Below are 25,611 nucleotides of genomic sequence, written 5' to 3'. Positions count from 1 at the left end.
GGGCGGCCCTTTCCCGGCGGCACGTGCGCGCCGCTCCCGCGTTCCCGCCGGCCGCGGGGGCGCGCTTCCAGGGCTGCGGGGTGCGGAAGCAGCTCCCCGGGATCCCGGGCGGGAAGCGGCGCCTCTGACCCCGGGCCCGCAAGGGAGAGAGGACCCGCGCCGCACTGCAGACCCCGGACCTGGAGCGAGGCTTCGAGGCACGGCGCGGAAACGACCCACTTAAGCCGTCCAATTGGAAAGGTCAAGGGATGGGCGAGCCCAGGGCTGAAGTCAGTAGAGTAGTGGCCTGGAGCGTGTTCTCTGCTGCCACATTGCCGCGCGTTTCGTTTCGGGCCCATCTTACCAGCTGTCAGAGCTAGCGCACTCTAATTTTCTCTGTGCCTCAGTTTCTTCATCTGTAAAGTGATAGAATCGTAGTACCTACCTCTGTAAGGTTATCACCTGGAACAAGCAAGTGCCTGGTAGTAAGTGCAAAATGATCGTTCAATAAAAAGGTATTGCTTCTAACCAAAATCACATTTCTGTCATTTTCCAGGAACTTTAGGTCTTCCAATCAGCACTGCTTTAAATAGGCTACTCTCTCAGATCCCATTGCTGCTTAAAACTTCCCAAATGTTCATCTTTTGTCCCATCTTTCTCTAGGTCAGCTTTCCTTTTTTATATCATGGAAACTGTCAAGAGTTTTAATCTCCAGAGTCTTCCATTAAGAGGTGCCATAAAAAGGTGAATGATGTAAACTTTCCAACACTGTAATTAGCTGACAGTTAAATGATTTATTCAATAGAAGCTAGAAGAGGTAGGGTGTGCAAATAACAAAGGCTTCCTGTCCTTGATTCCAGGAACTAGAATTACTAAAGCTGGCAACTCTGCACCATTGTTATTATCTCTTTTCCAGCTGGTGAAAACAGACACCAAAAAACTGGGTGCTGTGTGCAATATGGAAACAGAGGGATGGACAGAGGAGGTGGGGTCACAGACTCTGCTGAAGGATGCAGACTTTAATAACTGTGCGTAAGACCGGGTCTTGGACAGTCTCCAAGGTTCCTTGTAGCTTACAAGTATTGTGATCTTATTCGTACACTCTTTAAGTTTATACTTCCCTTTGGCTATTCACTTAAACCAGGTTTGTGAAGACAGGTGTTTAATAAGCCTGATCCAAAACTGGCATAAATAGTTTGATATATGAATTGCAGTAAAAACAGGTCAAGAGTTGGCAGGATGCAGGAAACTTTTTCAATACCCAAACACTTCTCCAAAAGTTCTGGAATGCTCTGATTAGCGATTACCCAAACTGAGATACCTGAATTTCTGAAAGGCAGGAGCCCCGCCGCTCATATAGCTTTGTAGCTCGTATTGGACCAGCAGTTTGCACATGGTAGGCCCTCAATAAATGTTTACTGAATTAAATTGCCATGTTTATGGCTGAGTGCTCATCATTTAAGGAGACCTTGGGAACCACAGAGATACACAAGAGATGTTACTCAAGGGACATCACTGCAAATCAACAGGAACCCCACGTCACTAGTAAATGTGATTTTGGAATGAACAACCCTGGCCTCAGGCTTATTTGGCAAAATAAAGTGGAAATTTCAGATAGGTTTTTCCACAACTTATATGGGTAAGTTTTTTTAACTTTATTTTGGACCTAATTATGAGCACCACTGATTGAATTTTATGCTTCAATAATAGCCCTCTGACTCTATAGTACAGTTCAAGTTCAGAAATCCCCACATTTTTCCCCAAGTCAGAGTGTCACCAGTGAGTTCTGTCACTTCAGTATAAAACTAGTATTTGTTCTTAGGTATAATTTCAGGGAATTGCTATAGTTTTTTGTATATTTAAGCATCTCGGAGGTATTGTTAAACGACAAACACAGATTTTTGTCTTTAGATCCCCTGTGTAGGGCTTCACAGTGGGGTAGGCGTGCAGATTCACTTATCTGTGGCATGTGATAAACGTGGAATTTACATCAGTGATTGTCAAGGAAATAAAGATAGAATCATTTTCCTCTAAACCAGGGATGCGCAAACTTTTTCATACAGAGGGAACATAGTAAACATGAGGGCAAAAGTAGACAATATACAACAGGATGAATGTGCCTGTGTTCCACTAAAAACTCATGGAAATAGGTGGATTTGACCCACAAGGCCATATTTTGCTGACCCCTAAAGAATTCTGTTAGATGCACTCCATTCTTCTATTCACTCCAATGTGAAATGCCAGATATTAAAATACAAAGGGTAAAAGCTCGATATCAATAAAGCACTAAAAAGTGGAAAAAAAAAAGTATGGAATCAGTTCACGTTACCAATTAAAATATTTCACAAACACCAAAGGTTTAGAACTACATTTTGTGTACTATAATGAAATAAGATAGATGGATATTGGCCTTTCGTTTTTTCAAAAGCTAGGAGTTATGACAATGGGAATACGTAAAATGTTGACAAAGGTAAGAGTGCACCCACAGAATGCCATAATAAACTTCTGGAAAGCCAGAAGTACAATTGGAGGTGAGAACATAAGAACATAGAACATAGAAGAAAAAAAAAATTCTCCAAAGCAAATCATCCTTCACTGCCATCTTTACAACGTGGATGAAAGTATAGGTCCTTTGAGTCTCCTGTAAATTCAGAATTCAAATGTGAATCCGTGGCTATTTGATCCATCCAATTTCTTTTTAATAGGGGTAACAGGTCCCTAAGGAGGGACGGGAGGAAGAAGGGGACAAAAAAGCTGAGGCAAACTCTGCTGTGCACATTCTCATCCTCACTAGCAGCAATACTTTCTGAAATTTCCTAAGGAAGCGATGCTCTTCTATTGATTAGGAAAGTCACCTCCAGTGAGACTGCATATAATTGTTCTTCACCATTGGGGAAAAAACCAGCCCAGTCAGTATCTCTGCACCCAGTGTAAGTACACAAGCAATGGGGGATCAACAACCACATCCACGCTGCTCATACGAAAAAGTTATCCTTTGGTTCAAGAGGTAACTTACTGATGCAGAGCAAGGAAAAAGTTCACAGAAGGGTTGTGAACCCCATAAAACTGTATGCAAGGTGTTGTGTACCCAATTAGTTACTTACAACTATCTGGGGTTGTCGTGTCCATTTATCAGTATTCTTGGGGGTTGTTTCTGTCTGTCGTAAGAACGTCATGCCGCAGACTGGGGAACTCATCTGTCTTCTTCCCTGTTCTATCTCTTGGTCCAGCTCAGTGTCTGGTACAAGACCAGCTCTCTATAAACACTTGTAGAAGGAATGAAGAAAGAGGAGGAGGGAAGGAGAGAGGAAGGAACAAAGGTACACAGATACCCATTTTCTCTGGGCAGAAGTCTTCTAACTTTCATCGTATGCTCAGAAGGGTCTGTGACACATACACACAAGTAAGTAAGAAAGACCAGTTTTCAACTACAAAGGCCACCTCTCATTATCTCCTCTGCCCTTTTGCTCACCAGCCACCCTGCTCACAGAACAAAATGGTTATCATGGTTTGCCAGAAGCCTACGATGATGTCATACCATTTGGAGAGTGTCTCATTATGTTTTTATAGCTTTAGAGGATTGCTTCTGCCTGCTCAACTTTAAGTTACCATACTTAAAGTCTCCATTTGACCACATCTTAGATGTCATGCCCTTTATTTTTTTAAATCTCATCAAACAGAGTTGTATTAAAAAAAACTGTTAAGATATTGAAATAAATGAGGTATGATTTCAAGGCATTTTTGTCCCCAATTTAGGGTGATAAAACTTTTGCCTCTATATGTATGGGTTTCTAATTAACTTTTAAACCCTTGTGTAGGGGCGCCTGGGTGGCGCAGTCGGTTAAGCGTCCGACTTCAACCAGGTCACGATCTCACGGTCCGTGAGTTCGAGCCCCGCGTCGGGCTCTGGGCTGATGGCTCAGAGCCTGGAACCTGTTTCCGATTCTGTGTCTCCCTCTCTCTCTGCCCCTCGCCCGTTCATGCTCTGTCTCTCTCTGTCCCAAAAATAAATAAACGTTGAAAAAAAAAAAAAATTTAAACCCTTGTGTACACAAATCTATATAAGTTGTGTGGTAGCTAATTTTCAAACATGGTCCCCCAGTGAAACATGACTCCAGTGTTCACATCTTTGTATACCGTCCTCCTCTTGAATCTGAGCTGGCCAAAAGAATAGGCCATAAGTGACACTGAATATTTTCTAAGACCAGATGATGAGAAGTCTTACAGGTTTTGTCTGGATCTCTGAAATACTTACCCTTAGCACACCCCCTCCCAGAACTCAGCTTCCAGGGTTGTTTTTTTTTTTTTTAATATTTTTTTAATGTTTTTATTTATTTATTTGTGAGAGAGAGCAAGCAAGCAGGGAGGGGCAGAGAGAGAGGGAGATCCAGAGTCCGAAGCAGGCTCCAGGCTCTGAACTGTCAGCACAGAGCCCGACGTGGGGCTCGAACTCACAGACAGTGAGATCATGACCTGAGCCGAAGTCGGACGCTTCACCGACTGAAATACCCAGTGGTCCCTCAGCTTCCATGTTGAGGCCACAATAGTGGCAACGTTCACTGAGCCCCAGCCAATAGCCAGCTTCCACTGCTAGGCACGCGGGTGAGACAATCCTGCACATCCAGCACAGATGAGCCCTCAGATGCCTTGACCCCCGACTCTGCGACCCCGTGAGAAACCCCAAATGAGGACATCTTAGGTGAGCGCAGTCAACCCATGGAACCACAAGAGCAAACATTAATTGTTGTTGTAAGTCACTGAAACAGGCTGCTTTGTTATCCGCATATTGACAACTGGGATACGTTGATTAAAAATAAAGTTGCTAAAAAAATAAAATAAAATAAAAAATAAAAAAATAAAAATAAAGTTGCTTAGAGGTACCTAGGTGGCTCAGTCGGTTAAGCGTCCGACTTCGGCTCAGGTCACGATCTCACAGTTCATGATGTTCGAGCCCCACGTCAGGCCCTATGCTGACAGCTCAGAGCCTGGAGCCTGTTTTGGATTCTGTGTCTCCCTCTCTCTCCGCAACGCACCCCCCCCCAACCCCGCTCCTGCTGTCTCTCTCAAAAATAAACAAACATGTAAAATAAAAAATAAATAAATATAAAGTTGATAAAGCTATATTTACCTATATGTACGCTAAGACCTTAATAAATAACTTCATCAAAATTACAGAAATGCTGCATAAGAAGGTCAAGTTCGAGAAGAACAAGGTGAGCTGTAAAGGATCCTGAGGTATCCCATGGCCTGTTCTTGGCTGATGTTGTCTGGCTTCTTCCCTTGAGTGGGGGGTGGCTCTCTGGACACCATGAAACAACATAACAACCTTAACCTTTCCTTGTCTGCAAAGTAATACACTTGCAATTACATGTGATTTACACAGACATGAAGTAAGTCCCCACCCACATGCTTTGGCTAAAAAAGGAAAGGAGTGGTCACAAGTAGCCAGACTAAAGGTTCAATTAAAATGAGACAATAGATGGGGAAAAAAAATTTTTTTTTTTATCTACTCAGCTTCTCTTTTCTATTTGCTAATGCTTTATGAAGATTGCAGGCCCATAATTCCTAATCAGCACTTATGAAATCTAAAAAGCTCTGGAAACCAAAAGGGGTGGTTTTCTGGTTTTTTTTTTTCCACCTAAGTTTGGCACCTAGATTCATTTGGTAGCAACTGGACTTTCCTTTGGCTGTTTATGGTCTTTATTTTATTTGATATGAACACTCATCCTATTACAGAACCATCAACATGTTGATGACAAGGCCCTGGCCCAGCTCCCACCTATGCTGCCCTCAAGTAATATGCAGTGTATGTGCTATGTCACCCTTCTAGAAACCAAAACTTCTGAATTCCAAAACAGTTTTGGCTTCAGACCTGAAGGAGACTTTATTAGAGACCCGAAGTAACATTTTTTTTTTCTTTTGTGCAGGGGTGGGGTGATATTAACGTGGGGTCATTGAACACTCGATTCAGACAGCCTGAGTTCAAATCCCCTCTCCACTGTTTGCCACCTCTGACACCTAGAGAAACCCTCGGCCTCAGTTTTCCCCTCTGCAAAATGAAGACAGTAATAAAAATTACCTCATAGGGTTCTTAGAGAACTAAATGGGGCCACACATGCAAAGGACTTATCCCAATGACCAGCAGTTAGTAAACACTCAACAAATGTCAAGTCTTATTGTGTTATTATTACATATAAGCTTTTTTTCATGTTCAACAAAACTAATATCTCTCTTGGGGCTCAGTGAAAAAAAAAGAAACTACTCAAGGTATTACCAGCAGGAAGATATTTAACACAGGGAATCAGAGGTAAAAAATCTTGGGAAAGGGTGAGTGGGGGGGAAGGGGACCAGCACTGAGTCCTGAGTTATTCCACAGCAGTTGTGGACCCGATCGGTGTCAGGAAGCTGCTGAACCCAGAATTTGGAGTCACAGGAAATGACACAAAATCATTGCCAATGCCACAGCTGCCTTGCAGCTTAGACGCTGGTAACTGCCAGGGGTACTCTCTGGAGTCTTGCTTCACGGCACATATGCATGTCTGTCAAACCCTTATGTCAGCCACTGCTGTCAGAGGAACAATGTCAGGCTCCCTATGCCATTCAGATCCCAGGCGTGCCTCTCACCGGCAGAACAACACCTTATCAGAACAGTGCTAGCAAAGGACTCTGGGAAATGCAGCCCCTGTGATACAGATGATACCCAACACAAATAATTTAATAATAGTGATTTACATTTGTAAAGCATCTGCCGTAAGGTTCTGCGAGGCAAGCAGGAACTGAGCACAGAGAGCTCAGTGACGTGTCCGGAGTTGGCTGAGTAGTGAGACACTCGGATGCTCATATTCCAAATCTAGAGTGTGATGCTTTATTCCAATGCTCATCCGAGTCCTATTTTTTTCCCCCAAGTCCTCATACCATTTGTATTATTTACTTACTGTCTCTCTTTAAGGTGGCTCACATTTCTACTTAAGTCAATTTAAATAGGAAAATTTGCATCGCTATCTAAAGTATAATGCAAATCACTGAAGCGGAAAGCAGATGTCATGTACCATAAATGGAAGATAAAAGTAAAAATGAACACACAGGGGGGGCGCCTGGGTGGCTCAGTAGGTTTAGTGACCACTTCGGCTCAGGTCAGGACCGTCGTGGCTCAGCTCGTGAATTGGAACCCCTCACTGTCTCTGCTGTCAGTGCAGAACCCACTTCAGATCCTTTGTCTCCCTCTCTCTCTCTCTGCCCCTCCCTCACTTGAGTTTTCTGTCTCTCTCAAAAATAAACATTAAAAAAAATGAACACACAGAAAACCACACAATAGTATTAAGACCACTTCAATAACATTGCCCACAGAGGGCACTGAGCCTGAAGCCTGCTCTCTGTTGAAAATGGAGACTGGGGTGTGTTAGATGTCAGACATATGAACAGCAAACACCTAAGACCAAACCGAAACTCTCTCGTTGATATATTCACAAGGTCTAAAAGATGACTAAAATCCTTGAAAAGAAATTAAATTTCTCACTACGTGAGGCAAGGTTATTTAAAGCTTTAGCCATCTCACCTTCTAAATACATCCTACACTTCAGGTAACAATGCTTTCTTCCTGCCGTATCAATTTTGAAAGTTGAGCTCAGAATCAGAGGATTTATTCATTCAATTTTGGAAAGTACTTGGTAGCTCAGTGTTAAATATACATCAGTGTGTTTTGCTCCTACTGACTCATTCATGTAAGATTTGTTTGTCTGATGCAGAGGTAAAATTCACATCATATACAATACACCATTTCAAAGTGAACAATTCAGTAGCATTTAATACATTCACAAGGTTGTTCAACTACCACCTCTATGTTATCCCAAAACATACGCATCTCCCCAAAAAGAAACTCTATATCCGGAGACAGTTAACTTTCTATTTCCTCTCTCCCCAGCCCCTGGCAGGCACCATCCTGCTTTCTGCCTCTATAGATTCACCCTGGATGTTTCATGTAAATGGAATTATATAATATGTGACATGTTGTGTCCATCTTTCACTCAGCCTAAGGTTTTTGCAGTTCATACACATTGTAGCATGTCCCTGTACTTCATTCCATTTTAGGACTGAATATCATTGCATTGGATGGATAGACCACATTTGGTTACTCATCCATCCATGCATGAACATTTGGGTTGCCTCCAACTTTAGGCTATCGGGAATAGTGCTATGAACAGGCGTGTACACGTATCTGCCTCAGTGCCTGCTTTCCGGTTATTTTGGAAGTACGCTTAGGATTGGAATTGTGGGATTGTATGGTGATTACGCTTAACTTCTTGAGGAACCACCAAACCGTTTTCCTCAGGGAGGAGCCATTTTCCATTCCCGACCCGCAGTGCACAAGGGTTGCGATTTCTCCATATCCTTTTGCCAACACTACTTATTTTCTGCTTTTTGTGATTACGGCCATCCTTGTGGGTGTGAAGTGGTGTCCCGAGGTTTTGATTTGCATTTCGTTAATGACTAATGATGCTGAGCATCTTGTCATGTGTTTATTGGCCATTCGTGTATCTTCTTTGGAGAAATGTTTATTCACGCTTTTTGCTCACTTTAAAAACTGGGTTGTTTGTCTTCTTATTGTGGAACTGTAAGAGTTCTTTATGTATTCTTGACCCTTCTCCGATAAGAGATTTGCAAATACTTTCTCCCATTCTGTAGGTTTCCTGTTTACTTTATTGGTAATGTTCTCTGATAAGCAGAAGTTTTCAACTTGATGAAGTCCAATTTACCTTTTTTGTTGTTGTTGTTCTGCTTTTAGTGTCATATCTGTGAATCCATTGCCAAATCCAAGGTCAGGGGTATTTGCCCTTATGCTTTCTTCTAAGAGTTTTATGTTTTAGCTTTTATGTTTATACATGATTTTTAAATCACAGTATAAAATTTTCATAGAAATAAGGTAAATCCACTGACCTAGATTAATTCTATAACTGTTGAAATTTACTCACCCTTGAAAGACTCATTTGTTTCTTTAGTAAATGGGTTTATTTAGCCATGACTATGAACAAATCTCTACTAGATTGTATGTAACTGTAGACTATATATATATATACACACACTTATTAGTATACATATTGTTTATTAGTATAGTATATTATTCTTACATACTAATAGAAGGTTACAGAAGTGCTAAGAAGAAAGACTGGACTGCCAGTTTATGAGGAGTAATATGTTGCAAATCAAAAACAAACAAACAAACAAACAAACAAGCATCCTACTTTGAGCATCCTACTTTGGCTCAGGTCATCATCTCATGATTCATGGGTTCGAGCCCCACGTTGGGCTCTGTGCTGACAGCTCAGAGTCTGGAGCCTGCTTCAGATTCTGTGTCTTCCTCTCTCTCTGCCCCTCCCCTGCTCACGCTCTGTTTCTCTCTCTCTCTCAAAAATAAACATTAAAAAAAATTTTTTTTAACTCAAACTGGATTAAATAATACAGATGAGTTATTGGCTTATGTCACTGAAAGCCAACTAGAAGATGGGCTTTGTGGAATTCAATGATATCGTCAAGGACCAGCTTCTTTCTCTACCTCCCATCATGTCTGCTCCATCCAACTAAGATGGCTGCCAACAACCTCCAGGGCTCCATGCCTCCTCACCTCAGTCCGAGAAAATGAGCAACCCCTAGCTAACACCTGTCTCTGCCTCAGGCTCTGGTATGAACTGAATCACATACCCCTTCCTGAATCAACATTTACTGCCAGGACGTATGATTATGTTAATTGCTCTCACTGCTGTTTAGCACGTAATGGAGTTGGGCTTCTTCCCACATGAAGATATGGCCCTCAAATGGAAATTGGGCAAGTGATAAAGAAAAGAGGAAGGGATATGGGGAGGCCATCACAATGTTCACCACAGGTAATCTCAGAGAAGTCTTAGCAGAAGAGATGGGATTTGACCTGGTCAGGGGGAATCAAACACCAGGACAGTGTGAAGGCTCATTTTTTTAAAACAGGGAATAATCGTCCATTTTAGCTGGACCACTGGTGTCAGGTGAAAGCTCATAATCCTAGGAGGCTAACTTGAGAGCATATCATAATGGAGGACTTCAAATGCCTAAGGAGTTTAGAATTCATTCCCCAAGCAACAAAAAGAAAATGACCTTACTCACAGAAAAAAAAAAAAAAAAGAAAACATTCTCTAATTAGAACTGTATGGGGGGAAATGCCTGGGTGGCTCAGTTGGTTGAGCCACTAACTTGATTTCAGCCCAGGTCATGATCCCAGGGTCATGGGATTGAGTCCCGCATCGGGCTCCATGCTGAGCATGGAGCCTGCTTAAGATTCTCTCTCTCTCTCTCTCTCTCTCTCTCTCTCTCTCTCTCTCTCTGCCCTGGATCTCCCTCTCTCCCTCCCTCCCTCCCTTACCCCTCCCTTCCCCTCTCTCGCTCTCTAAAAAATTAAAATAAAATAAAAAAACCTGTATAGATATGTAAGAACTTTAGAAGAATTCATTTTAATGCTAGACCTTGGTATTTGATAGGCTATATTCACTTTTGGAAATTCATTCATTCACTCATTCAATCAGCAAATACTGATTGAGTACCTAATGTGTGTCCAGCACTATACTGGTGATAGCTGGTGGTTCAATCGTGAAAAATAGTAATGTTGTTGCCCCTGTGAAGGTTGTAGGCCAATGGAAAGCCTATCATCTATGTCATCATGGCCTCAGATTCTAATGTCTCATCTGCCTTTGGAAAGTTGTGCATCCTGGGTTACAAACCAGACGGAAATCTCCGTGTGTCTTGCAATGTAATCCGTTCCTCTTCTGAACCTTCCAAGTCTAGTTCATACTTCACTTCAGAGAAGTCACTCTTTCACCTAAAGATTTTATTTGCCTCAAGCTCGACACACCCATCTTCAAAATGGATGACTTTTGCTTACCTCAATTGTAGACCTAAATATTGTCAAGTTAAAATCAAGGCAGAGACTAGATAATTAAGTTACCCTTAATGTACTGTACTTGAAGTTTCCTTCTTTCCTCTCCCCCCCCCCCCCCATCCTATTCTTTTAGTAAACCTCTACCTTGTACTTTTGAAGAGGCAAGGCTGGAGAAGAACAGCTATAAATCTTCTTACCGGCCCAAGTCCGTAACTTTTGTTCTGAGTCACTCCTTTCCTCCCTGTGTTACCTGAGCTCAGAAGGATGCATTTGAGATGAGAACAGTTCTTATCACCAACCCAGAAAATGTAGTTTCACATTGGTCTGAGAAGTGAAACAGCCTAACTTACACCTGGCAATAAGAAGGCAGGCTTATCCTTAAAGGAAAACTCCTTAAAACAAAACAAAACAAAACAAAACAAACAATAACAACAAAAAACAATGAAAAACCACACACCGTATGATTCCAGCTCTGTAACATCCTGGAAAAGGCAAAACAATGCAAACAGTAAAGGATCAGCGGTTGCCAGGGGTTGGGGAGTAGGAGGGATAAGTAGAGAATGCAGGAGTTATAGGGTTTTTAAAGGATTTTTACCAACTGTGGATGCGCGCCATTCTACATTCAAACCCATGGAAGGTATGACCCGAAAGTGAGCCCTAATGTCAACTCTGGGCTTTGGGCGATGATGATAATGATGTGCCAGCCTAGGTTCATCAGTTGTGAACCTGATGGGGTTCTGGCGAGGATACTGATAATGAAGGCGGCTGTGCGTGTGCAGGGGCAGGGGTTGGGGGGGATACAGGAAATCTCTCTACCGTCCACTCAGTTTTGCTGTAGACTTAAACCTGCTCTAACATATAAAGTCCGTTTTAAAAGGCAATGAACAAAAGGGGGATTTATTAGTGCAAATAACACTTACTACGCCCCAGATATGCCACACTGCATGACCCCCTATAGTATCAACAAGGCACAAGACACATACGGTTCCTGCCCTCACAGAACTTACATTAATGCTTTCATCAGATGAAGTCATTGTGCTCAATGAGTTGCCCTTCCCAGATAGTATGATACAATTCTCTGTTCCAACCGAGAGCCCCAGGTCTCCTCCAGCAGGTTGCTGATGGGTAGGTAATTCCAACCAGTTTACAGGGGCCAGGCCTTGTAGCCCCTGGGAGAAAACATCCCCAAATCCAGTAATCGTCACCTGAAACTTTTGAAAAACGCTGTTTCTGGGTGTCATCCCCAGAGCCTCCAATTCTGTGAGATTAAGGATTTGCCCAGATGCCACACTTTGTCAAGCACGTCAAGTGGTTCTGGTGCAGGAGATTTGAGAACCAGTCATTCAGCAGTTGATTTCACTCTAAATAATAACAGTAACCACCATTGTCCTGTTTTGACGTATTGAGTCTTAATATGAACGCTCCGATAGAAAACTAGGAAACCGCCAAGGCCCGTGGCAAGGAAGTTTATGAGAAATAGAAACACAGATGATCAATACACACCTGTTCAACCCCATAAATAACCAAATAAATCTAAATTGAGGTCAATAGAATGTAGTTATTCATCTACCATTTTGGTGGAAATTTTAAACCACCCAGAATATGTAAAAATTAGGGTGATGCGGGCACTCTCATACATTGCTGGAGGGTGTGTAAATTGGTAGAATTTAAGAAAAGGGAATTTTGGCAATATATATTAGATTTTATAGTATAAATAGTTTGATCTAGTGATTTACTTTCTAGAAGTATTTCCTAAGGAAATAACTCACATACATATACACAAAGAAAACCCACAGAAATCTATGTATAAGGCCATTCAGCATAGCCTAGTTTATAATACAAAGAATTGGAAGCTAACTACCTGTCAGGAAGGGACTGGTTAAAATAGAGTAAACCCTCCCCCCCCCAGCAAAGTGCAATTCCATTAAAAATCATTTCATCCTGGGGCGCCTGAGTGGCTCAGTCGGTTAAGCGTCCGACTTCAGCTCAGGTCACGATCTCGCCGTCCGTGAGTTCGAGCCCCGCGTCGGGCTCTGGGCTGATGGCTCAGAGCCTGGAGCCTGCTTCCGATTCTGTGTCTCCCTCTCTCTCTGCTCCTCCCCCGTTCATGCTCTGTCTCTCTCTGTCTCAAAAATAAATAAAACGTTAAAAAATGTTTAAAAAAATTCATTTCATCTGTATTTGTTAATAACAGAAACACACCTTTAACTGATTTTTAATTTATTTACCATTAATTTTTTTAATGTTTACTTATTTTGAGAGAGAGAGAATGAATACACAAGCAGGGGAGGGGCAGAGAGAGAGGGAGAAGGAGAGACTCCCGAGCAGGCTCCACACTGATAACACAGGGCTCAAACTCACCAACCATGAGATCATGACCTGAGCTGAAATCAAGAGTCCAAAGCTTAACCAACTGAGCCACCCAGGTTCCCTTTAAATGACTTTTTTAAACTACATATATAAAAATACCTACAAATATAGTATAATCTTATTTTTATTTTTTTTAATTTTTTTTCAACGTTTATTTATTTTTGGGACAGAGAGAGACAGAGCATGAACGGGGAAGGGGCAGAGAGAGAGGGAGACACAGAATCGGAAACAGGCTCCAGGCTCTGAGCCATCAGCCCAGAGCCGGACGCGGGGCTCGAACTCCCAGACGGCGAGATCGTGACCTGGCTGAAGTCGGACGCTTAACCGACTGCGCCACCCAGGCGCCCCCTAATCTTATTTTTAAATAAAATAAATGTGAGATACAGAGAGGGAAGGAAATTACTGAAAATGTTAACAGTGATGATTTCTGGAAAATTATATTAGAAATTTTTATTTATAATAAAAATTTTTTATACCTTCTGAATGATTTCTACAACAAGCATGTGTTACACCTTTAAAATCTCCTCCCCTCTAAAACCCTTTATATTTTGTGAAATACACATTCAGACGTGTTACAACTATTTGCAAGGGAATTTTCATTGAAGGCATAGCCTCTAAGGCAGTTTGTGTACTGCTCTGTCGTGGGGGGGAGATGAGCTCACGGAAGGGTCCGGAAAGAGGAGGAAGAGGACACCAGGGTCCAACCTACAGCTCAGGCCCCCAGACTAGGTCTGAACCTAATAGCAAGATAGGCTGCAAGCAAGGACTGAAGAAATGTTTTCCCAGGAGTCACTGTGAGACACAGAGCCTGGGTGGCTCAGTCAGTTGAGTATCCGACTTCGGCTCAGGTCATGATCTTGCGGTTTGTGAGTACAAGCCCCTCATCGGGCTCTGTGCTAACAGCTCGGAGCCTGGAGCCTGCTTCAGATTCTGTGTTCCCCTTTCCCTCTGCCCCACCCCTGCTTGTGTTCTCTGTCTTTCAAAAATGAATAAACATTAAAAAAAAAAAAAAAAACAGTGTCACTACAGTACTCAAGTAGGGCATGTGGCAGGTGACACAGAGTAGGACAAAGAGTGACTCTCAATTCAGGGCAGCAGGAAGGAGCAGTGATGGTGTATGGGAATGCTTCCCCATCCTGGCACTGTGAGCCCACAACACTTGCATTCTTCTCACATTGTGGTGGCCTAGAAAGAAATCCCTGCTGTCTTAGCAAAATCAGGCTCAGAGCAGTGGCCAAGCCAGACTGGAGAGGGCTGGATGGGGAAAAGTAATGGAGGAGATGACAGGTACAGGGAAGGTTTTTCAAGGTGGGAAATATGAGAGAGCATATTTCACTGCTGATAGAAGCATCCAGTACCCATAGTCCTGATTGATTTCATCCACACTGTGGTTTTAACTACCACTTTCATGGAATCGCCACGCTTACAGCCAGAGCCCAGGCACACAATAAAAATTTATTAAATAGATGAAGCTTTCCCCAGGCTTCTAGACCCAAATAATTAACTCATCATATCTCTCTCAGAAACTCCTCTGTTACTAACACACACACACACACACACACACACACACACACACACACATTCTTCCTTTGGTGTTCACTCTCACTGACTGGTACCACTATGCTCCTAGTTGCCAAGCTCAGTACCTGGGCACCCACCTTAGTGCTCCTTCTCATCTCTCCCCACATCCAGCAAGTCAACAAGTGTAGATTCTCTCTTTGGAGAGCTCCTGAATCCATTCTCTCCTCGTTATTCCCGCCACCACTGTTTTAATTCAATCTCTCATCGCTTTGTGTTTGAGTAACTACAACTCTTATTTCTAATCTCCTCCTCACTCTGTTGTACACAGCTATGCTTCAAACTGTTAACAGCACAGTTTTCCTAAAATTTAAATCTGGCCATGGCATTCTCTCACCCATTCTGAGCTTCAAAATAAAATGCAAGGTAAATATTCAATAAATGACCAACTGACTTACCGCATAAAGGGAGGACTTATCTTGGAACAAGATTGCCAGCCCCCTTCCCAATCTGGGGTAACTTTGGGCTAATCATCCTTTGTTATAATAATCTAATACCATCTGGTCTCTGGACAGACTCAAAACAGGTGTTCCCAAGTTTTGTTACATGTTACTCATGCATATTTTCACTGTGCCACAAGAAGTTCAAGGGGGAGCACTTTACACATTACAAGGTCACAACAATTTTTTGTGTATATAACAGAGTGCCTAAAATTGGAAAAAGGCACTTTTAACATGGAAAAATAAAAGATACCTTTGGTAATTACATATGCATTTAGCCTTGCTACCAGGAAAATGCTAAGATAAACTATGAAAATAATTCATTTCCAAATAAGAGGGGTGGGGGGGAGAAAGGGTTGAAGAACATCTAACAGAACGTGGAAAAGTACAAGCCATGTTAATAGCAATTTCATTTCTTTCCAGGATGAGGTGGCAGGCTATGCTGATAAGGAGGAAGCAATAGTTATAATCTATATAATCTACTCTCTGCAATAAAGATTCTGATGTGATTTTATCATCAAGAAGCTGGGAAGATGCAGTTCAGCTAAAGAGAGCTAATTGCAGATTTGTATGTGATGCCAACATCAAGTCATTTCTCTAAGAATAGTAAGTATACTCTTTTTAACAAAGAAAGTGTTAAGATCCACCTTCTCCAATGTTGCACAATCTAGAACAAAGAATCAAATCAATCCAGGAATGCTTGCTCATTTTCATTTTATTAAGAGACACTGAAATATAACAAAATCTGCACTTAGTAGACAGGCTCAAAATGGCAGCCGATGTTATTGATAACGGCTGGTGATAACCCTTCTGCATCATGTACTTTTTTGGGTAATGTATGGCCTGCGAGTGTCGTTGAGTAAATAGGGAATATACAAAGAAAACGATAAAAAAGACATAACTATGCTGAGGTTAAAAGGAAAGTCACCGTTTATTTCAGCAGTATTGAAGCCTGTGGACCTTTGAAGTAATTGCTATCCTTCCTCGAAATATTAATAATAAAAAACATCTGAAAAGGCATTTTAAGCAAAACACTTGGAATACATTTTTTAATGCTTATTTTTGAGACAGAGACAGAGAGAGAGAGAAAGAGAACACATGCTCGTGAGTGGGGGAGGGGCAAAGAGGGAGGGAGAGGATTTGAAGCAGATTTTGCCTAAGAACAGAGAGCCCAACATGGGGCTCAAACTCATGACTCACGAACTGTGAAATCATGACCCAAGTCAAAGTCGAACCCTTAACCGACTGAGCCACCTAGGTGCCCCAAAATACAATTTTTTAAATAAGCAAGGTATACTTTTTTTTTTTTTTTAAAGTAAGCTCGATGCCCAATGTGGGGCTTGAACTCATACCTCAAAGATCAAGAGTCAAGTGCTCTACTGACAGAGCCAGTCGGCCCCCCGCCCAGGATATACATATCTTAAAACACAAATCTAAGGGACAGCTGTCTCTCTCATCTCAGAGAAAAGATGCTCTCTATGAGGACAAGATGATAACAATGGAGAACTTGCCTCTGTCGCCTGAGTTTCATTTCCCCCTGGGGTTTTCTCAATGAGTGTGATAGTCACTAACAGTGTTCAATGCTATTAATGCTGAACACACAGTAGGACTGCTTCCTGGCCCCATTGAGTTGGGTACAGTCATCCCAGCTAGTGAGCTGTGAACAGAATGTGGCATATGTAACTTCTGTGTGGAACATTTAATTGCTGGTGTGAGACCCTCCAGCATTCCTTCCCTCTGCTACAATAACCAACAATGCTCCAGATGGTGGCTGTTCCATGAACCTACATTACAAAATGCAGAATAGAAACCCCTAGTTGCCCTGCCATAGAAATATGACATTAATAAGAATGAAATCTTATTTTTAGCCACTGAAATTTTGGAATTGTTTTTCAGTGCAGCAAAGTCTAGCCTCTCCTAACACAGTAGGATTACTGCTATCACTAACACCCTGATCCTCATTACAAACTTTCCCTTAACCCTGAGATCCCAACATCGACAAAAACTTTCTTAGGTTCCTGTTGACTTCATTGGTAAACACTGGAACTTTCAAAACAACATGAATAAACACAGTGGGGGAAAAAAGAGGCGGCAGAATACAAAGGCTCAGAGAGTGAGCAGGAGACAGATTAAGTGGGTTCTACCATTTCTACAGTGTGTGACCTTGGGCTAGCCACATCACCTCCCCAAGCCTCAGTGTCCTCAACAATGACATAAGAGATGATAACAATAGAATCTCTATCACTGAATTGTTTTAAATGCTCAAAAAACTCCCATTTAAGAAGGTATCTTATCAGTGGGCCCTTCCCTGCCTGTCTTAGCTTGGGTTCCCCCAAAAAAACAGAATCTGAGAAAGATGCTTTTGTGTACTTTATTGGGGATTGTGATTTCAGGGATGATAAGAGAGAGAGAAGGAGGCAAAGCAGGGCAGATAGGAGAGCCAACACAAGGATGCAAAGTAGCATTACAAAGTTGGCAACTGGTCGGGGCACCTGGGTGGCGCAGTCGGTTAAGCGTCCGACTTCAGCCAGGTCACGATCTCGCGGTCCGTGAGTTCGAGCCCCGCGTCAGGCTCTGGGCTGATGGCTCGGAGCCTGGAGCCTGCTTCCGATTCTCTGTCTCCCTCTCTCTCTGACCCTCCCCCGTTCATGCTCTGTCTCTCCCTGTCCCAAAAATAAATAAACGTTGAAAAAAAAAATTAAAAAAAAAACAAAAAAAACAAAAAAAAAAAACAAAGTTGGCAACTGGTCACTTGGTCCTATAGAACCAACTGAGAAGTCTTTCAATAGGTCCTTCAGGATCCTCCATTTCTGTGCGGAGGGAAAAGGAGGAAGCATGTATCCATCAACTCCTGTTCCACATCGGTCAAATGTTAGCCCTAGGGGGTGTTGGAGAAAGTAATCTAGAGGATATGACCACTGTTGAACCTCAAGCTAGACCTAGGCAATCAGAGGCTCCTTACCCCCACCCGTCCTTAAAAAGTACACACTGCCCACAGTTCCCACCATCAGAGCTACTCCAAAGACGCAGCCTTGAGAGAGTAAGGTGTTGTGGAAAGCATCTGACAGTATATGTGACTGAGCCCAGTTAAGGCCTCTGTAGGCTTTTAAAATTTGGCAGGCAGGTGTGGAGATCTACTCATCTCACCTCCATCCAAGACAGCCACATAGGTAAGTTTTCCTACTTATTAAACCTGCCACCTACCAATCTGGAGTGCCTTGCTTCTTCCTTTGGCCTCTTCTTGCCCTGCATGCATGGGGGCAAGTTTGCAAACCAACAAGGAGCATTAAGTAACCTGCACTTCTGCGTCATGCATGCACCGGTATGGGCACCGAAAGGTGTGTCCCCCACCTTGTCATTAACAGAGCAGCCCTAGAATGGGAGAGAAGAGGCAGGTGGTGCTACCAGGTTCTATCTGCATCAGGCTGAGCAGAGTGTGCATTGAAGAGATCTGAGGACAGAAGAGACATCGAACTCACCACCTATTTAAAATTGCAAATACCTCAGTCTGGGATTTCTTATCCTTCTATCTTGATTATTTGTCTTCATTTTACTTATCACCTCCCAATATACAATATCATTTACTTCTGTAGTTCGTTCTGTCTCCCCCATTAGGATGTAAACTACTTGATGGCAAGAGGTTTTCTTTGGTTATTATACCTTAATAATTAGAACAATATCTGGCATAACATAGGTCCTCTATAAAAATTATTTTTTTAACCTTTTGTTTTGATAAAATTTCATATGTGGTACAGAGAACTTCTACAATGATTTACTCAAATTTAAAATTATTAACATTTTACATTTGCACTCATGTGTGCTCTCTCTCCCTCCCTTCCTCTCTCTTTCTCTCTCTCTCTCACATACCCACCCACCCTCCCACACACATACACATACACACACACACACACACACACACACACACACACACACTCTGAACCTTTTGAGAATAATATGTAAACATCATGCTCCTTTATTTTCAAATGTTTAACCACGTACTTTCCAAGAATAAGGACATGCTATAACATAACCACAGGACAACTACCAAAAACAAGAAACTTCACATGCTTATGAATATACATTTCATATTCAAATTTTGCTGATGATCCCAATAATGTCTTTCATAACAAAATGTTTCCCTACCTGGAGATTCAGTCCATCATCACACACTGCACATAGTAGATGTGTCCCTTAATCTTTTCATTTTGTTTTCTTAAAAATTTTGTTAATTTGAGAGAGAGAGCACATGCACAGGCAGGGAGGGAGGGAGGGAGAAAGAGAGAGAGAGAGAGAGAGAGAGAGAGAGAGAGAGAGAGAGAATCCTAAGCAGGTTCCACGTGTAGTGGGGCTCGATCCCATGACCCTGGAATCATGACCTGAGCTGAAATCAAGAGTCGAATGCTCAGCCAGCTGACCCAGCCAAGCACCCCTCCTTACTCTTCTTAATCTGGAATAGTTGCTTTGCCTTCCTTTGCCTTTTGTGACAATGACATTTTGGGAGATTTTAGGCTTGTTATTCTATAGAAAGATCCCTCAATTTGGAATTGTGTGATGCTTTGTCATTAGATTTCCAATGATAAAAAATACATAAATAAATTACTATTATAAAATTATTTTCAAAGTATAGGCCTCTGATCCCTGTCCTAAGTAGCCCCTCCAGGACGCACAGATCATATTCCACCTCTTCTCTTATAATATCTAAACTTTAATCCCGAGATGCCGAAACATTTCCTGGGAGCACCCAAGTTCCTTTTGGCTCTGGATCTAGCTCCATGTGCAAGGCCAGATCTCTCAACAGCTCTGCCTGTACAGTTTTGCACTTCCATGACACTCTTACCCTTACATCCAGATTTGTCTCTTCCCGGCTTCACAACTCAAAAAAAGCACCTCCTTTTTCTATAGTTCCAGTTAAAAACAAAACTTCTCAGAAAGGACTCAGATTGGCTCAGCTCATGTCTGTGGTCAGAATTTGGGTTCTGGGATTTGAAGCTTCACTAGAGCCATAAAGTTGAAGTGGGATGGGTAGAACAAATGCCCCTAAAGGGAGAGTGCTGTTACTTGAACAAGGGAGAGACAGTAGACACAAAAACCACAGTGAAATTCCCAGAAGATACTTCTCACTGCCCTAAGAAGACTGCCATAAAGACCCATTATGATCGGCCTCTGGTTACACCTCCAGCATCTTATCTATTTCCACCCACTCAATATTGTAACCATACTAAACTAGGAATTCAGTTGCTGTAATTTCTCACATTCTTACCTTACCTCTGTCTGAAACCTACTTCCTCCTCCTCCTCCTCACATGGCTAAGTTGAGCTCATTCTTGTGGTCTCACATTAGGTGTCATTTCTTCCATGAAGGCTTCCTTAACTTTCTCAGATTTCCCTGACAAGTTCAAGTTGGGTGCTTCTCCTATGAGATCCCACAGAACCTAGTACATCCTTCTGATAGCACTTATCACACTATATTCTTATTTTCTATTACATGTTTCTCACTCTATCCTCATCCCCCTCACTGTCATCCAATTTTTGCCCCCACTGGAATGTAAGCACCATTGAGGCAGAATTATGTCTGCCTTGTTCACTGTTGCATCTCCAATACCTCACACAAAGTTTGGGTGAATATCAGGAACACAACACTTTTTCTTAAATGAATGAATGGGTGACTGAATGAGTATAGTGATATGGTAAGTGCAGTATGTAATAGCTCCAAATAACATTTGACTTTATTCCAAAGATCTTGAAACTAATAAGAATAAATACAGGGAGATGTCAGCAGAAGTGGTGGGGTAAGACGTATGAAAATTCTCCCCTTCAAAAATCAATGAGAGAATTGGAAAAACTGACAGAGTCAGCCAGGACTCTGGAGATTAATCAAAGGCTTACAGCAATCTGGGAGTGTTTATTCAAGAAAAATCATTTAATCCGGATAAAAAGAGAGGACCTTGGGTGTTTTAACTTTTCCTATTCCAATCCCCCTCTCTACAGCTTTGTGGTAGCCTTAAAAAAAAAAACACACAACAATCCCCAATCACAGTGAAAACCAGCAGTCAGAGAGCCACTGGAGCAGGCAGTCTAGCGTTGGAAATCCTTCAAAGCCTCATTACCAGAGAACTCTCATTACTTGACCTGTCTGGAAGACTCTGCTTCCAAGGCTGTCTTCTTTTTTAAATTTTTTTTTTTCAACGTTTATTTATTTTTGGGACAGAGAGAGACAGCATGAACGGGCGAGGGGCAGAGAGAGAGGGAGACACAGAATTGGAAACAGGCTCCAGGCTCTGAGCCATCAGCCCAGAGCCCGACGCGGGGCTCGAACTCATGGACCGCGAGATCGTGACCTGGCTGAAGTCGGATGCTTAACCGACTGCGCCACCCAGGCGCCCCTCCAAGGCTGTCTTCAATCTGACTGAGAGCTCACCTAGTAAGAAAAGCCCTTTCCCTGTGGCAATTTCTCAAAAACATTTAGAGGCCATTGTTTAACTTTGCAGTTTCCTGAAGTTGAAGATGAAGATATCAAAAGAAAACAATAGGCTAACAAGAATGCTTAAAAGGAAAACCTAGGAAATGAGATGTCCATAGGGGCTTTGAAAAGCTTCAACATATGGGAATCTAGAAGGTTACATGCATGCATGGGCCTGCATGCACGCTCAAGAAAGACCTGAGAGGACCTAAACAATCACCTGTGGTTAATTTTGAGACTCAACACAAGAAAGAAATGAACACAAAAGCAGATTAGTCCATTGCCTCACTGAATGTTAAAGGCATGCCCCAAAACACAGAGTCCTTTGGGAAAGACTGGGAGGCTTGTTGGTTCTAGAAGTTTAATGAGATCTCTGTCTAATCATTGGCTAACCACTAAGCTAAGTGAGCAGATACATTGGTGACCACACAGAATAAAGAATATAGACTTTCTAGAATTAGTTCAGAAAGGCTACTAGACTAATCAACAACAAAAACAGTAAAAACAAACAGCACCAACAAACCCTGAGGAAGGGGGAGAATCTAATTTCTGGAATTGCCATATTATTTTAAAATATTAATGGGGCGCCTGGGTGGCGCAGTCAGTTGAGCGTCCGACTTCAGCCAGGTCACGATCTCGCGGTCCGGGAGTTCGAGCCCCGCGTCGGGCTCTGGGCTGATGGCTCAGAGCCTGGAGCCTGTTTCCGATTCTGTGTCTCCCTCTCTCTCTGCCCCTCGCCCGTTCATGCTCTGTCTCTCTCTCTGTCCCAAAAATAAATAAACGTTGAAAAAAATATTAAAAAAAAATAAATAAAATATTAATATATTTATCCAATTATAAGCAAAAATTGCAAAATATGCAAATAATTAAGAAACTATGGCTCACACAGGGGAAAAGGCAATAAAAAGAAACTGTCACTGAGGAAATCCATACACTGGACTTACGAGACAAAGACTTTACATCATCTATTTTAAATATGTTCAAAAATCATAGGAAATCATGTCTAAAGAACTAAAGGAAGGCATGAAAACAATGTCTTGCCAAGTATAGAATATCAATAAAAAGGAGATTACAAAGAAGAAGCAAATAGAAGTTCTAGAATTGAAAGTGCAATAACAGAAATAAAATAATTGATTATGGACAGGCTCAATAGAAGTTTTGATCAGATGGAAGAAAGAATCAATAAACTTGAAGACAGATCAACTGAGAATATCAAGTCTGAGAAAAAGAAAAAAGAATGAAGAGAATTGAATCTATTCACAACTTCAGAGACCTGTATGACACCAGCAAGCATACCAACATACTATGATGATAGTCACAGAAAAAGAACAAAAAGAAGAAGAATATTTGAAGAAACAATGACCCCAAACTTCCCAAATGTGAAGAAAAACATTAGTCTATATATCCGAGAAATTATTAGCCAAGAAGTCCAAGTAGGATAAATTCAAAGAGATCCCCATCTAGACACCATATAATCAAACTGTTAAAAATACAAAGAGAGGATCTTGAAAGCAGCAAGAGAAAAGTAATTAATTACATACAAGTGATCCTCAATAATCTTAACAGCTAAATTTCGTCAGAACCATGGAGGCCAGAAGGTAATAGGATGATATACTCAAAGTTGTTGAAAGAGAAAAATATCGACCAAGAATTCTATATCCAGAAAATTATTTTTCAAAAATGAAGGAGAATACATTACTAAATAAATAAAAACAGAGAATCTGTTACTAGCAGACCTGAAATACAAGAAATACTAAAGGAAGGCTGAGACAGACACAAGATAGTAACTTAAATCCACATGAATAAAGAATATCAACCCCTAAAATCATTGTTGCACTAGATGCTAACTAACTTGGATGTAAATTAAAAAAAAAAAAAAAAAAGAACATCAATAAAAATCACTAAAGACAGACAGCATAAATGTGTATTTTGTTTGTACCTCTTTTTCTTCCTATGTATCCTAAAAGGCAACTACATAAACTAATAATTCTAAATCTGTGTTGATGGGAACAGAAAACATAAGGACATAATTTGTATGAAAATAATAGTACAAAAAAAGAAAATAATAGCACAAAGAAGGGGGAGGAATAGAAGAGATACATAAGAGTAATGGTTTTATATACTATTGAAATTAATTTGCTATTTATTTGAACTAGTTTGTTGTAAATTAAAAATTTAATTAAAATCCACCAGTCAACCATTAAGAAAATAACTCAAAAAATATAGTAAAAGAAATGACAAGGGAATTTAAATTCTATACTAGAAAACATCCTAAAAAAGAAGGTAGTAATAGAGGCACCTGAGTGGTTCAGTTGGTTAAGCATCTAACTCTTGATTTTGGCTCAGGTCATGATCTCATAATTGTGAGATCGAGCCCCTTGTCGAGCCCCTCCACTCAGTGTGGGGCCTGTTTAGGATTCTCTCTCCCTCTTTCTCTGCCACTCCCCTGCTTGTGCCCCCCCCCAAAATAAAGAAATGTTAAAAAAAAAAAAGAGGGCAGTAATAGAGGAATAGAGGAACACAAAAGGCAAAAGACATAGAGAAAGCAAATAGTAAAATGGCAGATATAAATCTTACCTTACCAATAATTACATTAAGTGTAAATGGATTAAACATTCCAATTAAAAGGTGGCAAAGACTGGGACAAAGGGCAAAAACACATGATCCAACTATATGCTATCTATGAGAGATACACCTGTTATTTATTTGTTTATATATTTATTTAAAAATTTTTAATGTTTATTTAATTTTGAGAGAGAGAGAAGACAGAGAGGCAAAGTGTGAGCAGGGGAGGTGCAGAGAAAGAGGGAGACACAGAATTCAAAGCAGGCTCCAGGCTCTGAGCTGTCAGCACAGAGCTCGATGTGAGGCTTGGACTCACAGACCACGAGATCATGACCAAAGCCAAAGTAGGACACTCAACCAACTGAGCCAACAGGCACTCCTATTTATTTTTAAATGTTTATTTATTTTGAGATAGAGAGAGCACAAGCAGGGGGAGGGGCAGAGCAAGAGGGAGAGAGAGAATCCTAAACAGACTCCATGCTCAGCACGGAGCTCAACACAGGTTTTGATCCCACAACCTGAGCTGAAATCAAGAGCTGGACGTGTAACTAACTGAGTCACCCAGGCACCCCAATACACACCTTTTAGATACAAAGATACAAATAGGTGTCAAGTAAAAGAATAGAAAAACAGGGGCACTAGTGTGGCTCAGTTTTTAATAAACATTAAATTTTTTTTTTTTTAAAGAATGGAAAACATACCATGCAAATAGTCACCAAAAGAAAGCTACAGTGGCTATCCTGATATCCCACAAAATAGATTTTAGGTCAGAAATTGTTATTTGTGGGGCACCTGTGTCCCTCAGTTAGGTTAGTGTCGATCATGATTTGATTTCAGCTCAGGTCATGATCTCACAGTTCTGAGATCAAGTCCTGCATCAGCTACACACTGGGCATGGAGCCTACTTAAGATTCTCTCTCTACTTGTCCCTCTGCCCCTCCCCCATTCACATGCACACTCTCTCTCGCTCTCCCTCTAAAAAAAGAAAAAATAGCTACTTGCTGTAAAGGACATTTTATAATGATAAAAGTGCCAAGCCATCAAGAAAAGATAATAATTATGAGTATATATGCATCTAACAATGGAGCCCTAAAATACACGAAGCAAAAGCTGTCAGAAATCAGAGAGAAACAGATACTTCAACAATGATAGCTGGAGACTTCAATATGCCCTTTTTAAGTTGATTTATTTATTTTGAGAGATAATGTGTGTGAGCAGGGGAAGGGCAGATACAGAATCCCAAGTGGGCTCCATGCTACCAGCACAGAGCCTGACACAGGGCTCAAACCCACAAACCATAAGATCATGACCTGAGCCAAA

At 41.5% G+C, this 25,611-nt stretch overlaps 1 protein-coding gene across 1 annotated transcript in view; it reads right to left on the bottom strand.

Annotated features, from left to right (window-relative positions):
• The window catches only part of USP6NL (USP6 N-terminal like), a 247,803-nt gene that overhangs the window by 193,932 nt on the left and 28,260 nt on the right, over positions 1-25,611 (bottom strand). The window lies entirely within an intron of this gene.

Source organism: Herpailurus yagouaroundi, unplaced genomic scaffold, assembly GCF_014898765.1.
Source record: "Herpailurus yagouaroundi ecotype Mexico unplaced genomic scaffold, PumYag 203, whole genome shotgun sequence".
In the NCBI taxonomy this organism is placed as follows: domain Eukaryota; kingdom Metazoa; phylum Chordata; class Mammalia; order Carnivora; family Felidae; genus Herpailurus; species Herpailurus yagouaroundi.
This window is presented reverse-complemented; position numbering and strand designations above follow the sequence as displayed.